Source organism: Sinohyriopsis cumingii, chromosome 12, assembly GCF_028554795.1.
Source record: "Sinohyriopsis cumingii isolate HCF-2022 chromosome 12, ASM2855479v2, whole genome shotgun sequence".
NCBI lineage: Eukaryota > Metazoa > Mollusca > Bivalvia > Unionida > Unionidae > Sinohyriopsis > Sinohyriopsis cumingii.
Window position 1 is genome coordinate 44,898,363 of NC_142972.1, and position 12,047 is coordinate 44,910,409.

The window sequence follows — 12,047 nt, forward strand, 5'->3', positions numbered from 1 at the left end:
ATAGAAAGAGATGCATTTCATATGACCACTTATGGATTTCATTTATGCACTCACAAGCCACTCTGAATAGCACTAGATTAATGAGATTGACAAATGCTATTGAGATTTAAAAGTTCACTGAACACGTTCAATAAATTGCCAAACTATGTATGAGGATTAACCACTCCCAAATTAGCTATAGCTACAACAGGATTTGTCTATTTTGGACGAAAAGACCAGGTACATTGTTTGAGTTGTGGTTAAAAGGTCCACAAATCGGAGTATACAGATTCGGCTTTCTTTGAAACGCCCGATGGACTTCGTACTGTCACTACCTTCCTTTGGTCTTTACACTGAGTACAACAAAATACAGTACGATTACTGTTTTCCATTATAAAAAATGTTCCAAGAGAAAAAAGAGATCTCTTTGAACACAACCGTTTGCTGAGAGTAATTAATTCATCACAGCGTAATGGACCCATTAACTTCAAGTTCAACTAAGTCGAGTGCGACACTGTATCTTACGATTAGAGTGATGTCGTACCCTGAAATGTTAGCGATTCCGCACGACCATGCCACTCTGCTATTGAAAGCGGTAGGCAAATTGTGATTCCACCTTGTCGCAAACAAGGCCCCAAGGTTGGCAGATTTCAGTGAAGACCGATTGATGCAGAGACCACTCAGTGTGAAGGACTTGACCTTTCCAATGAAGAGAGTGAATCTGCTTGGAGTGTGCATGACTTGTACGTTCATATGGAATGGGGATTTTTTGCATGGAATTTTTTAAAGTAGCTTTAACAATTTTTAACTCATATCAGTACGATGTCTGCAGTGGGGCAGTTTATAGTGATGTCTAGCACTGGGACACCATGTCGCAGACATGTAGCATGATGTCCCACCCAGACACATTATCCTGACAACAGGCCGACCAGTCCTAACACTAGCCTCTTAATGCTGAGCACCAAGCGAGGCAGCTGTTAGTACCATTTGCATAAGTCTTTAGTATGACTCGGTCAGGGTTCGAACCCGCCACCTCCCACATCGGAGTCGGACGCTCTAACCACTAGGCCGCCGGAGCGGTCCGTTGATATGGAGATTCTCGCACTAAGGTAGAAAGCAAATTTTAAGCAAAATATCCTCCGAGAACCCAATCACATATCGTTAGGAATATTAGCTGCTACCTCGCGCATGAAGCCCTACCAAAATACGAAATTCGTGTTTTTCTATTTCGCATAGAGAAAGAGCAATAACTCTTGGCAGTTACCTCACTGACACCGCCAGGTGTCACTACAGTTTATTCAGCTGAGCGATAAATAGCGGGGTGGTTGGGAGGGTTCTTAAGTAATGTGATTGGGTAACTATCCTCGGAGAAACATAGTTTAATTGAAAATTTGCTTTATCCTTCTAAAATTTCCCAACCACATTACGATAAAAGAATATGTAATAGGAGGAGGGAGAGCTGAGCATCCGACCTCTATCTCGGGTAACCTTCAGAGGAATAATGGCTTGATTTCCTTTGCAAACGATAAACAGTTCTCCGAATTACTTAACACATCCTCGTGTTACTTGATTTTTGACCAATACATACGATTAAGAAGATAAATATTGGAATCTTCTTACCTACAAAATTGCACTGGTGAATCAAGCAAAGCTGAAAAGCTGTGTTGTTTATAATTGAGTCTGATAGCCTTCTGTACCTCCGCAACCAGACCTACCAGATTAAAGATTTGCCTCTGGAAGCTAAATCTCTCGAGAAGGTTGGCATGCCAGCCATCAGCTTCTGTTATAAACGTATAACCCATTTCAGCCACGAAGCAAGGGCTTGAAGGGTGATGTCCTGAATCCCGGCTTTCATCGGAAGCAAGAGGCGTTTGGATGTGCAACTTCTTGTCATTGTGCGTTTTAAGTACTGCTCGAGTACGCGACAAGGATCTTGCATGATCACTGCTCTCGACCTGTCTATGGAAGAGAGCGAGTGAATGACGACTCTTGTTATTGACGGAGGGAAAATAAGTTTGGCTACAGAGCCTGAATGTGCCCAGAAGTCCGCTGAACCATCCGATCTGAATCAAAGATAGTCCTGGTCGACATAAAGGGCATATATCTCGCTTACCCTGCATGAAGAAGCCGAAACTATCAGGAAACATGTTTGGTATGATAGTAACTTTAGCGAAGTGTGGGCTAAAGGTCCAAATTTATTCGAATTGAGGTTTAACTTGTTTATCGCGCAAGGCTGCCCTGATGGGAGACAAGTGTGGAGAAGGAGACGGTCAAGGCAAGGATGGAATATCAGCGACCGTGGCTGCTTGAGAAGATTCGAGATGGCCGGTAACTTTCTGGATACATCTATCGTAAGACTGAGTAGGCCGGTAACCCAGGACTTGTCCAATCTTAGAGGGGCTATCAGAAACATCTTGCATTGCTTACCCCGTAACATCTGGATTACTTTTGGTATCAGGACTGTGCGAGCATAGACAAAGGCTCACACCCCGTCCCAGCTGATTAACAGGGCAGGCTCCAGGGTCTGGGAATGGGGGATGAAGGTGAGTAACTTGCAATTCCACCTTGTCGCATAAAGACTGATCATCAGATGCCCCCAAATTGCGCAAATCCGAGTGAAGACCGATTGATGGAGAGACCACTCCGTGTGAAGGAATTGGCCTTTCCTGGATAGGATAGAGTCTCAGCCAGGACAATAAACATGCCCTGGATGTGTCTGAATATGGACGAAAGTTGTCGCACCAAAGTAGGAACAGCCAAATCATAGCACAGAGAACGGGTGATTTGCTGCTTCCCCACCGGTTTGAGGTGATACTTCACCACCACAAAGTTGTCGTGAATAAAAGATGACTATTTTTCCTGAGAAATTTTTTTTTCAGAAGTGAAAGGCTTGATTACAGCCTTCATTTATAGGATGTTGATTTGTAAAGGCCAATCCCACGTCTCCCACGTGCCGCTGACGGCAGTGAAGTCTGGCAACAGGTGGGCTCCACAACTGTACGTACTGGAGTAGGGGATTGGGGCTTCTGCAGCGGAAACCCCGTGGTCAGCCAACCTGGGTCGCACAACTGACACAGGAATGATTTCATCTCGGGCGTGATCATGCCTGTTCGATCGAGGATACTTGAAAAGGGGCGACATTGTGCTAGCAAGATCCTTTGTAAGGGGCGCACAAAAAGAAGGCCGTGCGGGATCAAATCTACACCCGCACTGAATAATTGGAGGAACTTCAGTAATTCTCTCTCTGGAATCTAAGTACTGTTAGAAACGGACTCGATGAGTTCGACGATCCTGATTGCGCGAACACGAAGAAGCCGTACCAGGTTCAAGTTGCCGATAAACTTCATACGCAGATGATCAAAAAGCTGGGATGGACGGAGGTCGGACTTTCCTCCCAGAGCATGAGAAAGCCTAACTGATCTAAAATTGAGAGATCGTTTCTACCTTGGAGTAGAATAGAACTTACCGTATGCTTCTGGAGGATGTCATCCAAGTACGCTGCCGTCGATGTAGATGAAAATGATCGGAACAGGGTGAGGACGCAATCCATAACCTTGATAAAAACTCAGGGGTTGATGTTGAGGCCAAAGGGTAGGACTTTGAACTGCTAAATCGTATCGCACTAAACAAAACGGAGAGAATATCAGAGATGCGGGGTGGATAGAGACGTGAAATATATTGGTCGGTAAGATCATGCCGTCATACTTGTCACGTCGGATGTGGAGATGGGATTAATCTCGCCCTCTCCATCTTGAATTTCGGGTGGCGAGATGAATTGGTTGAGGCGACTCGGTCGATGATCCGCCTTAACTTGTTCACCTTCTGAATTAGAATCAGCCATGAATAAAACCCACGCGATTAAAGTCTGTACACAATTTTCACCGCCTGTTTTTCGATTTGCGACTGTATCTCCAGTTGTAGGATGGTATCTTTAGTCCGATCTGACGGTACGTCCGTGAAGCTGAGGATAGGGTTAGACGTAGGATGAATGAAATCCGAAGCACCTCCGAAATGAACTGGGTCACCCGATTGGTCTGAGGAAATAGGGTGATCTAGTGAGCCTGAAATTGATGGATGCGGATGTCCACATGTAAGCGTAATTTGTATGCGGGTGGTAGGGAGGAGAGGTCAGTGTCTAGAGTTAGTAGGTTTGAAGGTTGAGAAACTTGCTTTCCGCCTTTATGTGCTTGCCTAATAGGTTGGTTAGACTGTTTCTCCTGGCATTGGGGCTCGGATCTATGGGACTCACGGTACTAGTTCATTAAACCTATGCAAACACCATGATATAAAAAATTCAATAACTTAAAATTTCTGATAAAATCTATATTTATCAGTATAGATGAAACCTGGATGTCAGCTTCTGTGCAGAGAAAAGGATATGAGCCGCGGCATTTTCAGGACCTGCATGTGCATCAATAAAACAATGTCTCTATTTTGTTCACTTAGAACTTTGATAAGCTCTCAAAAGATTCTTTTTCCTAAAACATAACTTACATTATTAACCAATTCTGGTCAGTCAAACCCATATATACACTATTTTATGTTCAACCATTTCCATGCTGGTTCTAATTTTTCCAATTCACCAGTACTGTGTGTCCTATATCCACCCTTGATTTTCTTGACAGCCCTAGGAATAGTAGTTTAATACATAGCAAACAATGTGCATTGTTCTGCTTGTCAAAGATTACATTAGTGAATATTAAATTATATTGCATATTCATGTTCACCTAAAGAGCGATGGTGCATTTAAATATTTGAGGTTTATTTAAGAAAATCAGACAAAAATATTAGAATAAAGCTGTCTCATAAGAATCATCTTTTTTAATATCACCATCATCGCTCTTCAATTTAATACTGAAATATATTACCAGCCTTGTCATATTATGTAATTAATGAGTAAAAGGTCACGGTGACCGTCTATATGTACATGTATTATAATTACAGAAAAAGAGATTTAAATGACACTAATTACTTAAAATTCCTCCCAGAAGAAATATAATTTAAAACTAAAGTAAGTCCATTAAAACACAAAATATGAAGTTTCAAAACTTTCACTGAAAGAAATTTGCGGGATGCAAAGCCATGAGAGGTCATCACCATTAAGCATGGTGGAAGAGACCTAAGTGATCATATCTGAAGCATTATGTTTCAAAACACAACTAGGGAATATCATATTGCTTACTATAATTACTCTGTAAATGGTAAATCGTATAAATTTGATATATGTATTGCTTAGATATAAACCAAAGTGCAAAACACTCACCTAACATAGTCAAATATGCTGTCCCCCTCCCCCTTCTTGTCAACAGTTGATATATCTGAATAGGTGGTTAATATCCAACTGAAAATCACTCTGTAGTTTACAAAAGGCATTAATTTTGCTTGTTATCCACAAATAGAACCATGTGATTGCATTTATAGTAAAGTTAATTGCACTTGCATATATGGAGTCACTGTAATGTTGTGGCTGGCTATAGGACTCACGGTACAAATTCAGTTCCCATAGTAAACCGATGCAAACACCATGACATTAAAAATTATATAACTTAAAATTTCTAAGTGTTCATGATCAAACTATGTTTATCAGTATAGATGAAACCTGGATGTCAGCTTCTGTGTAAAGAAAAGGAAAACAATAATAATAATAATAATAATAATAATAATGAGGACTTTGTATAGCGCCTAATCTTTACAAGCTCTAAGCGCTTTACAACATTAGACAACACCTATAAGATAAAAAATTATATAATAATATGATTATAAAACAAATATCATGAAATTAGAAAACATTAAAAAAAACATGCTGAGAATATTTAAGGTAGGAAACATTATCAGGTCTTTAAGTTTGTTCTTGCAGTCGAAATAAGTGAGTTTTGAGAGCACTCTTGAATGTGATCACTGTGTCTTTGTGTCTAAGTTCAGTAGGCAATTCATTCCACGTTCCTGGACCCTGGTATGCAAAAGAACGTTGTCCATACGACGTCGTTTTCTTAGTGGGAATAATAAGTATACGATTGCCAGAAGAGGAGCGTAAGTATCTTGCTGGTGTGTACACATGGGTGAGGTCGGATAGGTATGTTGGACTAGAGTCTGACAGTGAAACGTAGCACAGAGAACAAATTTTGTGTTTGATTCTGGATCGAATGGATAGCCAGTGTAGGGTACAGAGCAGCGGGTAGGTGTGCTCTGATCGTGGTACTCTAAGTATGATCCAAGCAGCTGAGTTTTGAACTTTTTGAAGTTTCTGGAGCAGATATTGAGATGAGCCAGACAGAACTGGGTTACAATAGTACAGTCTTGAAAGTTCTAATGAACACACAAGTGTTTTAGTGGCATCAACTGAAAGATATTTGCGAATTGAGCTGATGCCTCTCAGCTCAAGATATGTAGCTTTGCATATGTTCATGACATGTTGGTGCAATGTGAGAGTACTGTCCAGAGTAACACCTAGGTTTCGTACTGATTGTTTGAATTTAATGTTGGTGTTGCTGATATTTATTGTTTGAGGTAAAGGATGTGAATGAAAAAGTTTTTGTGTTGTGATCAGAGTGGCCTCAGTTTTATCATCATTCATCTGCAGCTTGTTACATGTCATCCATGATTTCACATCAGAAATGCACCTCTCTCCACCTTGGATGGTAGCATCAACGTCAGTTGGGTGCCTAGATTTGTATATTTGGGTGTCATCAGCGTACAATTGTTGAGACACTGGATGACTATCTATGACACTTGAAAGCGACTGAGTGTACAGAATGAAGAGAACAAGTCCAATAACAGACCCCTGTGGAACATAGATCATCTGGGCTGGAGTGTATTCCATTTGCAGTTACAATTTGTGTCCTGTTGACCCAGTAGGACTTGAAGCACAGTAAGGCTGTATCATGAATGCCAAAATACATGCTGGAGACGGTTAAGTAATATATCATGGTCTATTGTGTCAAATGCTGCAGGCAAATCAAGGAGGGTGAGGACTGTTATTTTTCCGCTATCCAACGCAGTGAATGTCATTAACTACTTTTAGAAGAGTAGTTTCAGTACTGTGGCAAGGGCGATATGCAGATTGTACATTGCTAAAAAGACTGTTTGAATTTAGATGGAGATTTTTTATATGAATAGGAGATTAGAAACTGGGCGGTAGTTCTTTAAATCGTTTTGGTCTAGTGTTGGTTTCTTCAGCAGAGGCTTTACAATGGCAGTTTTGAAAAATGATGGGAATTCCCCGGTTGAGAGAGAGAGGTATTAATAACATCAGTTAGTGAAGGCAGTACTGGATGTAAGCACTCAAGCAGCAGTGATGTTGAAATTGGATCACGTTCACATGACTTTGGTGCACTCTTCATCAGGAGTGTACGTACGAAATCCATAGACACAGGTTCAAATGCTGCTAATGGCTGCAGCTCAAATTCTGTATCCCAACTGTACGGTGATGACGAGTCAATTGAAATTGTGGTGTCAAGCTTATCTCTAATGGTTTGCACTTTGTCACGGAAAAAAATTGCAAACATGTCTGGAAGGTCGACTGGAGAGAAGGTAGTTGGAAGTGGTGTAGATTTGTTCCTTGACATTAGCTTGTTAGTAATCTCGAAGAGCTCTTTGCAGCTGGAACTTTCCATGATCTTAGCACTATAGTGGGCTGATTTCGCTGCATGGACTATATTTGTGACATTCTTCTTAGTGGCTTCATAGATTTGCTTATGAATAGTGAGTCTGGTGGAAAGCCAGAGCCTCCCAGCTTTACGGTGGTCTCTTTTAGCAGTGCGAAGCTGGTCCCTAACACTGCTATACCATGGAGAACACTTTTGATACTCTGCACTTGGTAGCTGGGGCATGTTTGTCAAGCAATGAACGCAGACAGTCATCGAGTTGTTCCGCGGTAGGAGGTAAGCAAGTTGTTAGGTTAGCTTGGATGTCGTGCATTAGTTTGGTTCTATTTATCATACGGAGGTTTCTCTTAGTAGCAGATAAAGGTGGAGGGTTAGGGACTGATACGTCAAGATGGCATATAATGCAGAGGTGATCTGATGCAAGGTCATGGTATACCAGGGAGGACCGTAGAATGCTATCATCAGGTCTATGAAGAATCCAGTCGAAAATGTGACCATGTTTATAGGTGGGTTGGTTAACTGACTGTTTGAGGTTGAAAACATTAATGGAATCTATGAGTTTTGATGTATTTGAGTTTCCGGGACAGTCAAAGTGAAAGTTGGAATCTCCAAGAATAATCAGGTTGCCACCTATCGAATTTCCATAGTCCAGGAGATTCGGAAACTGCTCCAAAAAGAGAGAGTCAGCCAGTTTGTTTTTTCTACTAGGAGGAGGGCGGTATAGGCAGAAAAATAGACTGACTTTTGCTCCAGTGTGAGTGTGGTTTGGACTAATGTGTGGTCGAAATTGAATGTTGTGGTGTGGTTAAGACGTTGTATCATGGAGTTCTTTGTGATGACAGCAATTCCACCTTCGCGAGAATTACGGGGGAACAACTTGATGGAGTTACCAGTGTGTGTTAGATCCGCACACTTGGACTCATCGCCTGATGTTTATAGCCATGTTTCTGTCAGGAAAAGTACATCAATATTCTGGTCGTTGATAAAATTAACTATTTCTGTGTGCTTTTCCGGTGGTCCTACTGACTGGGCATTGAATAATGCAATGCGCAGAAGTATTTCTTGGATAGTTGACACAAAGGTTGACGAATTAATAGGGATTTGAATTAGGTTATCTAAATTAACGGTCGAATATTTTTTAAATTGTCGAGCCAAAATAAGGGAGATAACTGGAATTCTTCTTCCTGTTCTACGCCGGCCAGCGTTGAAACAGCGTTTTATTTTTTCGCTTCTGTTTACATTTAGGTAATGATGAATGTAGTCCCAGTTCGTTTAGTCTAGAGCACAATGAAGTGTGGAGAGCCAAGGAGTGATCATTGAAAGCAATTAATGAGGGTCCATCGTAGCATAAACGGGTTGACTGGCGAGTATCACGTGATGGCGGTTTGTTCAAAAACAGTGGAGCAAGACAGCTGAGAAAAAGTCTAATTGTTCTCATTTCCAAAACAAGGAGATGAAGAAACACATACGAATTTAACAGCCAATACATAATGAACACAATAACGAAGATGAAAACAGGCAACAAGCACAAATATCATGAAATATAATGAACCGTGGCATTTTCTGGACCTGCATGTGTTTGAAAAATGTGCTTTCAATTCTGCACCAAAGAGTCAGGTGCAAATTTTAGTAATGAGTGCTCCAAACACCAGACTGTTAAAGGACTGCAATTCCATCAATAAAACAATGTCTCTATTTTTTTCACTTACAACTAGGATAAGCTTTCAAAAGAATCTTTTTCATAAAACATAACTTATATTATTAACCAATCCTGGTCAGCCAAACCCATATATACTCTATTTTATGTCCACCCATTTCCAGGCTGGTTCCCATTTTTCCATGTCATTAGTACAATGTGTCCTATATTGCCCATTTGACTGAAAAGATCCCTTGCTCCTGTTTCGCTTATTGTCCTTCCGCAGTGGCGGGTCTGATTCTTTCGAAACGTCTGTGTGGGTTGAGCAGTTCGTTGTTGGGGCAGTTCCTGAGCTGTCTGGCTCCAAACTTGTTTACTTTTCCTCCAAAGTGTAACAGTGACCAAAATGGGGTCATCCATAAAGTCAGGGTAGGATGTGGCTTGAGTTACACGGACTGCAAACATGCATCATCTAATTTCAGGATGAAGTTGTCTGAAGCAGTCAATGCATTGGCCTCTTATTTAATAGTCTTGATTAGCAATAGGAGGTGGAGGGTATTCTGAAGTTGCCAACATCATATAGCTGTCCGTGACTGCAGCCTTGAGGCTAAATTCAGTCCGTTCAATGCTGGAATCTGAGTACAGCTGATTAGTAGGAGCTTTATCACATTCATTATGTGTCAAGTCCTTTCCTGGTTCCACTTGCAGCTCTGGATAAGCCATATGAATGCCATCCTCTTTGAAAATGTCACTCATTCTCCCATGTGGGTAAGTAGTGAACATATGGAAGTCCGGCACTGCCGGAGCAGTCAGCTGGTTTGCCTGACGTATGGTCGGTCTAGATACTGGCAGTATAGAAGACGGTCCGGCTATCACAGGTACCAGCCACTCCAAGGGCTTGGCTGGATGAATATATTTCTGACTGCAATCTTTGTCATAGTGAAGGTATGGCATCGACAGTATGGCTAAACGGAGGGACCTGTCATGAGGATCCCTATAAATCTTAGCTGGCCAGACTGACTGATCAAAAAGTTCTAATGCTGGGATGGTTGGACGGCAATCACCGGTGCAGGCCTGTCGAAGGGCCTAGCAGGACAGATAGATTTCTCACTGAAATGTTTGTCAGGTAAGGGTTATCTCACCAACAGTATGGATAAATGGATGGGTCTGTCACTATGATCACCAAAAATCCTAGTTGGCTGGGCCATTTTCTCAAAAGGTCTGGATGGGCGGTGATGGCTGCTTGATGGTGAGGCTGTATTATGAAATGAGTCCAATCGATCCGGTACAAATCGCATTCATCTGAACTCAGAGACCTGAAGGCCATGTTCGGACATGCGGCGGGAGTTCCTCAGTTGTCTTGGATGTAGAGTGGGGATGTTAACGTTGTCTTCCTCGACTTATTCTGACTTTCTTCCCTTTGATGCATTATGAACTATTGCTTTGAATTTGCATTTCATGCAGTTAGTTAATATTTCTGCTGAAACGAAACAAAAAGAGAAAAACAAAGCATAAATTAGCAATTCAGCACATTATGAACTCGCTAATATTGTGGTCCAGGCTTCCCCTGGTTAAGTATTACACAAGAAGGGAAAACAAAGCATAAATTATCAATGTAACATGGTATTAACTTGCTAACACCAACTCCGTTACTAATGGATCAAGTGAAAATAGTCAATGTCATACTAACTCGTAAATGAGAACATGTCAATTATAGCATGGTGTAACGTGGTCAAAAATAATGAAGTCCATAAAGGTGACAAAGTCACTCAAATTTCGCAAAAATTGTCAAATTAATGTATACAACCTGCAGAAGAATAATTGTCCCACACAATAATCTAACAGAAAGTTGGATGGTCCAATTTGAACACTAAAATGGCTTGGATTGTCGGAGGTAAAATGTACGAATTTATCAGTACGGCAGCAAAGCTAAATACTAGCGACACCTAGCAGTTGCAAGGGGAGGCAATGGTCAAGAGTTATTGCCCTTTGTCTCTATCAGATAAAAGGAAGACACTTTTAATCTTTTAGTAGGGCTGGATTAATATTCCTAGCATAATGTAATTGGGGAATGTTTTTGAAAGAGGAGTTCACTAGGACAGGAAACATCCAGGAAGTAGATCAGCATTGATAGTTATTAAAGTAGGATGATGGCTGGACCGTACTAAAACCCTGCAACAAATGTGTTGATTCAAACTGGACCTATTGGCTAGTTGAGACACTGCTATAAATGCACTTCACACTCCTGGCAAAGACAATAATTCCCCCTCTATGCCACAGGAAGGACAAGACAGAAAGAGACTTTGGCAACCCTTCAGAGCTCACAGCTCACAGAAACATCCGGAAAAAGAACAAGAAAAAAAAGAATAGCAGTCAGAAAAATGGACATTTTTGATTACCAATGAAAAATGATGCACTGAGAATCTTGTGAATGTTCAAGACAGAAGTTGATTTGATTGCCATGTTGCTGATGATGAAGATGATGCAAGAATCCAGTGGGTAGAATTTCATCCCGTATGATCTTTGACCACTTCAGTTCCTATTGAGTTTGAAATCAAAGTTCAGACTGAAGATTACATCGATCTGAATGAGTTACTTGTACTTGAAAATCAAAGACCTAAAAATGGACAACAGCATCCACTGCACTGATGCCATAGTAGCTCCCGTCTGTCAACAATTTTATCCATTTGATCTTCAACCAACTAGTCAGCACCAGGAGGGATGCTTACCCGTGCTGAGCTTACCTGGGGAAGACAAGTCAAAACACATATTTGGATTTCTCAGTGCTGTATAAACCTGACACCCTGAGTTTCTTCAGAGTTGGATGA